A 6,089-nucleotide genomic window follows, 5' to 3' on the forward strand; every position below is an offset into this window, starting at 1 on the left:
AAGCAAAGGATATGACACTCTTTTATTTTAGAAGGGTACTAAAAAATTGCCCTAAAGAAAAAAAAAAACAAATCAAATCAAATCAAAATTCACTTCAATTTGACCGTTATTTTTGTTGTTCTGACCGGTTTTCGGTCCAACCGGACCGGACCGGCCCAGTTTATTAACATTTAATATTGCTTGTTGAATATCGTTTTGTTTCGAGCTTAGGATTCACTCCACTGTTTCATTCTCTCGCTTCAAGTCTTCAACAACGATCTTCTTGCAAGGTGTGTTCACACACAGTGTTTCTGTTCTTTCTTCATGAATCTTATTGAAAGAATGGACCTAATTTGAAATATCACTTCAACCTGCAGGTGCTGCTGCATTCGTATTTTCCACTAGCACAAAGATCTTGTGTGTTGTGAGGTTTGCTTTCCTCTTTTTCTATAACTTTTTGTAACTTGTTGAAGGGAAAGACTTAATTTTTCTTGCGCTTGAGGTTTCATTTCACCCTTTTTTTCCCATTGAAAGTTTAATTCAAAAATCTGAGTAGACAAAGATAGACAAGAAACCAAATCATGTCCCTGGAACAGAATGGTGTAGCTACATGTAGTTCACTGTTTAGGTAATCACACATTGGTAAAGAGATAAGCTCTTCAAGTAAAGCGCTGTTGATTGCAGTGGAATCACCCATGGCGCTCAAACGTCTTGATCTGGTTAATAATGGAACTGATATTCGAGATATTAACCAAAGAGTATTGCTTCAGTGCTGACAGCATCACTACTCTGGTTAACAAAGACTCCAACCACGAGTTAGTTCGTTAAAGCCAACAATCCAACGCAGCTAACATCAAAATGCTATTGGATTCTTTAGCAAAATCATGTAAAACTGTAAAAGTAGAGATATTCTTTTTGTGTATGCGGTAGGTCATTCTAAGTTCAACAATGGAAATCCACAGTTGGTGGCTATTGACAATGTAGTTGTTCCAGGTATTCTTTCAAGTACTTAAATCTTTTCTTTTGACAAATCATGCTATAACAATGTTACTAATTTGTTTTCTTTTAATTAGGGGAATATATTAGACATGTTGCAAAGGTCAACTCTAGCAAGTGCACACTTACAATATTTATAGAATTGTGACGTGCCAGAGGGTATTTTGATCGCTTCTTTGTGCAAACCACTCCTAATATGTTCAGCTCCTTATTCGGTTCTATGCTAAGACTTCTAAACACATTTCTGAGCAGCATCCCCTGATTCGTATGTGAGGAATTCTTCTTCTGAGTTAGATTCCAAAGATGTGGGATTGTTCGTTTTGGGCGCTTGTCACGAGACAACATCTAGCAGCATATCCCTGGACTCAAAACTCAGATATGCAAATTTTACTAAATGTATTGCAGAAGTAATGAGCCATAAAAGGGAAAAAGTTAAGAATCGACAGTTATGGCGGTTTGCTATTTGCTGGGGATCTCGTGTATGGATTTAATATATTGGGGATATGATGGTCATGTTAGTTAGATTGTAGTTGTCGTTGGGGTGATATGAATAGTTTTTCCTGTGTGCTGGCTTCATTCTTTTGCTGTTTAGTGGCAGCCCATGCTTTATGCATGTTTGGTCTTCTAGGTGTCTGGTAGTTTATTTTGGTTGTAGTCTTTTTCTGGCTACTTCTATTTTTTCTTTTTAGTGTGAATACAATAATTTGGCTTATCTAAGAAGAAAAAAAACTAATCTACAGTTGTTTGAGGAAGTTTATAGGAGAGTCATGTTGAAGAATAGACGATATGTCATCATGAAAGTAAGCGATAAATCTATGGAACACCGTGAAGTTTGGCATTGAAGGAACTATGGTGGAGGGAAGCAGTTGATACTTTAGTCGTTTGGATATTGAATTTGGTACTGCTCTATTGAATTTGGTTTCCCTGTGAGTCACATGAGGGGATGATGTTTAATTTATTTGAATGATTTTCATATTTGCTGAATCATGTTTTGCGTATAAGTTTATTGGTACTGCTTTATTGAATTTGGTAATTCCCTGTGATAGTCACTTGCTTCTGGCGACTACCAATGTGCTCCTTAATAAAGAAATAGTTCAACGGAAATTACTAGTATCTCAGTAGTAGAACGCCAGATAGAATACCATTACTACTATCACGGTGCTAAATCAATATTGTTCCGCACTAGGGAGTTCTGACGTTGGAAACTGACAGAAAGTAAACCCTAGCAGAGTACTAAAAATATCACAAAAGGAATATTCTCATTAAATGTTTGAAAGGTACTTTTTACAAGGGGTTGACCTCTCCTTTTATAGAGGGAATGATCATAACATGGACTGTCACTGTACTTGGGCCTGACAACCGGGGCCCAAGCCTCTATACATATAAGACAAAACTAAGGAATCTTCCAGCTGGCGCGTGGACCCATCCAGAAGACGGGCGGGCTTCGACGTTGTTCCATAATCCCGCCATGGCTGCTTTCGTTCATCTAAATGCTTGATTTGGGCGGGAATAAGGGATACTTATATCCCGCCCAGTCCACATGCCCCCAAGACATGAGGCTTAAGTAAGTTGAGTCGAAATGTCTTTATACGTTGCTTCGTCGCCTACCTTTATCATTTACTTCGTTCTTCTGATAATTGTGTCGCCGTTCTTTCACTTGTGTAGGTGTCCCGCCCAGTCCACATGCCCCCCCAAGACATGAGACTTAGGTTCCTTGAGTCGAGACGTCTTTACAGTGTATCGCCATTCTTTGTAGTCATGGGTCTGTCGTCACATTCTTGCTTATGAATTCTCGCCATTTTCATGCTCCTTTATATGTCGCCATTCTTTATCTTTGTCGATATCTCGCCGTTATCACACCTGTCAAACACGTCTTTTCAACTGACGCACGTATCCTTCTTTTCCGGGATTTTGCCATCATTTGCCATAAATGCAGTTGTGCGTCTCGAGGAGTTACGTCTTTTCGTTTCATACCTTTTCAAATTTCAAACCCACGATCCCACGATCCTTCGCAGTTTTTCCCACTCATTCTCTCTCTTCCTTTTTCTTCTATAAATACCCTTTTTACCTTTCACTTTTCACTTTTCTGAAAACCTTTGCTCTGAAAACTTTTTCATCGCAGCTTTCCCTCTCTTCTTTGCTCTCCGGTGAACCTTGCTCACCCCGGCCGTCGTCATTGCGCGGTGCTCCCCCATCGCCGACGTTCTCTTTACTCAATCCTCCGCTTCTTCCTCCGGTGAGTCCTTCCCCTTTCTCTTTTCTTGACACTGTGTCTTCTTCTTTCTTTGTGTTTGGACCTGTTCATCTTCTTTTTTATTTTTATGAAATTACCCAGCATGTCGACACAAAATTTTAGCATTTCCTCCTTAGAGCTCACTTCCCCTTCTACGGAGGGGGAAGTTTCTGCCCCCACCGTTATCGAAATACAATCCTCGCCCTCCACTCACGAGGATTCCGGTCCCGCCGGCTCCGTTGATTCTATTCTCTCCTCTAATGGAGATTTGTCTTCGCCCGAATGGCGTTCCAATGCGCATTAAGTTGAAGATAAGTGTCTTTGGCGCTCCATCTGGGGTAGCCTTGGGAGCATCAGTTCGCTTCGAATATCTTCTCAAGGGTTTACAAAGATAAATCCCGTCACCTCAAATAACGAAGATCACCTGTTAAATGTTCTTCCATGTAGCGAGGACGATTGCGTTCTTTTTCGCAAGGAACCCACTGATCAATCGCCCGATTTTTTTTTTGTTTATGGTTATTTTTTCTTGGATTTGAATATCAAACTCCCTTTCTCGCCCTTCATATGCCACGTTCTTACCTTTTTGAACGTGGCGCCTTGTCAACTCCAGCCCAACGCCTGGGGTTTCATACGCTGCTTTGAAATTCGCTGTGAACATTTGAGTTGCACTCCCACCTATCCCTTATTTTTCCTTTTTTATAAGACAGTCACCACAAAACCTACATCTGTCAAGTGGGTTCCCCTTTTGGCTCGCAAGAACATGAGCCGATTCACCGCCCTTAAAAGCCATTACAAAGTGTGGCAGAAAAAATATTTCAAAGTCATGGAGTCGCCTGAAATGAATAACTTGTTTCGAGATTCCAATAACCACCCTCTTTTCCCCTTTTACTGGACAAAAAACCCTCGCCGAAAAATATCCGTTTCATACGACGCCTTGGATGAATCTGAGCAAGCCATCGCCGATTACCTCCGCACCTTACCGGTGATCTCTGGTCATGACTTGATTGAAGCGTCGAAATCCGGCACTTTAAATCAATTTTTTAGTAAGTTTATAATTTTTGCACAACTTGTTTTTCTTTTTGTCTATGTACTTCGCCTAATTGATGTTTTCCATGCAGCCACGATGGGAAAAAGCAAGGTTGATGCCAACCCCCTCAAGATGAAGGAATACCTCGCCCAGTCTGCTGCGGCGGCGAAGAAAAGGGCCGCCGAGACTGAACAAAAGAAAAAGAATGAAGGTACTTCGGGCTCTGATAACGTCAGGGACCCGAAGCGCCAAAAAACTTCAAGCGCTGCTGGTGTTAAACCTCTTCACCAATCAACTCTTGATCCAAAAGGTCGTCCAACTGAGAAAAAGAAGGGGCATGACAATGTTCCGCCACATCAACCGGATTCAGGCGCACTGATCAACCACCCTTCAACTCCATTCGTCCAAGCTGGCCCTAGCTCAGCTACTGGTGGCGAGGCTCTTCCCCCTTTGCTGAACCTATCTGATCCTCGCTTCAACGGATTGGATTTTATGAATCGTACTTTTGACAACCGGATTCACAAGGATGTTTCCGGTCAAGGCCCTCCCAACATTGCTTCTGTGGCGATCCATCATGCGCTCTCTGCCGCCAGTACTGTGGCGGGAATGGCTCAGTGCGTGAAGGAGTTGATAGCAACCAAGAACCGTTATGAAAAGAAGGCGGCTGACTATAAGACTGCCTATGAGCAAGCAAAAGCCGATGCTGAGACCGCCAACAAAAACCTGAAGGCTGCTGAGGAGAGGTGTGCTAAGTTAACTGATGACTTGGCGGCTTCTGACTTGCTTCTTCAGAAGACCAAATCTCTGAAAGAAACTATCAATGACAAACACACTGCTGTTCAGGCCAAGTGCCAAAAACTGGAAAAGAAGTACGAACGCCTAAGTGCTTCCATCTCGGGGCGTGCTTCTCTCCAGTTTGCTCAAGGCTTTCTGGCGGCCAAAGAGCAGATTAGTGTGGTTGAGCCGGGCTTTGATCTTTCCCGTATTGGGTGGCTGAAGGAGATCAAGGATGGTCAAGTAGTTGGTGATGATGACATTAGCCTCGACCTCCTTCCCCAATTCGATGATGAAAGTGAGCCTGAAGAATATGGCGAGGATGGGAATGAGCAGCACAAGAACGAGGATCACGAGAAGGAAGACCCTCAAGCTGGGACTAGGGCTGAGCATCGGGCGGGTTCGGGCGGGCTCGGGTGGCACACACCGGGTTTGGACGGGTTTGAACCAGACATATATCAAACTGTTACCGACCGTGGAAGCCTCGGATATCTCGGGTGCGGGTTGAATCGATGAGCGGGTTATGCGGGTCGGTTAGTACGGGTACACCATTCTTCTCCTTCTTCCCCCTTCCTCTTCCTGGCCACATCTATTCTTCCCTTCACGACTCTATTTCCACACTTGCCTCGTCTAGGAAACACCATTGTTAAGCATCTTAGAATGAAAAAATCTTGCAAAGATGAGATCTTTACGATCTCTAGTGGTGATAACACTGCACGACCGCCGCGACATGAAACACAAGCTCTTATAAAGCTTTGTGAACATGGGTGGCTGTGCAAGAAGAACGGTGGTCGGACGTGGAGGTTTCTGCTGCGAACGGTGGTGGTTTATGAGCAAGTGGGTACTTGGGCTGGTTTGTGGGAGAGAAGAGGTGATGGTTGTGGTAGCTTCGGATGATGAGAATTGAGAAGGAGGTTGTGGGTACTTGGGCTGGTGTGTGAAGAAGACAAGAGTTTGTTTATTTTATCATACCTCTTTATTTCTTTGCAAAGTCACGTGAAAGGCTAGTATGACAAAAAGTTGAAGCTATGTGTAGCTTGCTGGCTTGTGGCAGAAAAAAGTTGATGGCTCTCAAGCCTC

This window comes from Lotus japonicus, chromosome 1 (genome assembly GCF_012489685.1).
Source record: "Lotus japonicus ecotype B-129 chromosome 1, LjGifu_v1.2".
Lineage (NCBI taxonomy): Eukaryota > Viridiplantae > Streptophyta > Magnoliopsida > Fabales > Fabaceae > Lotus > Lotus japonicus.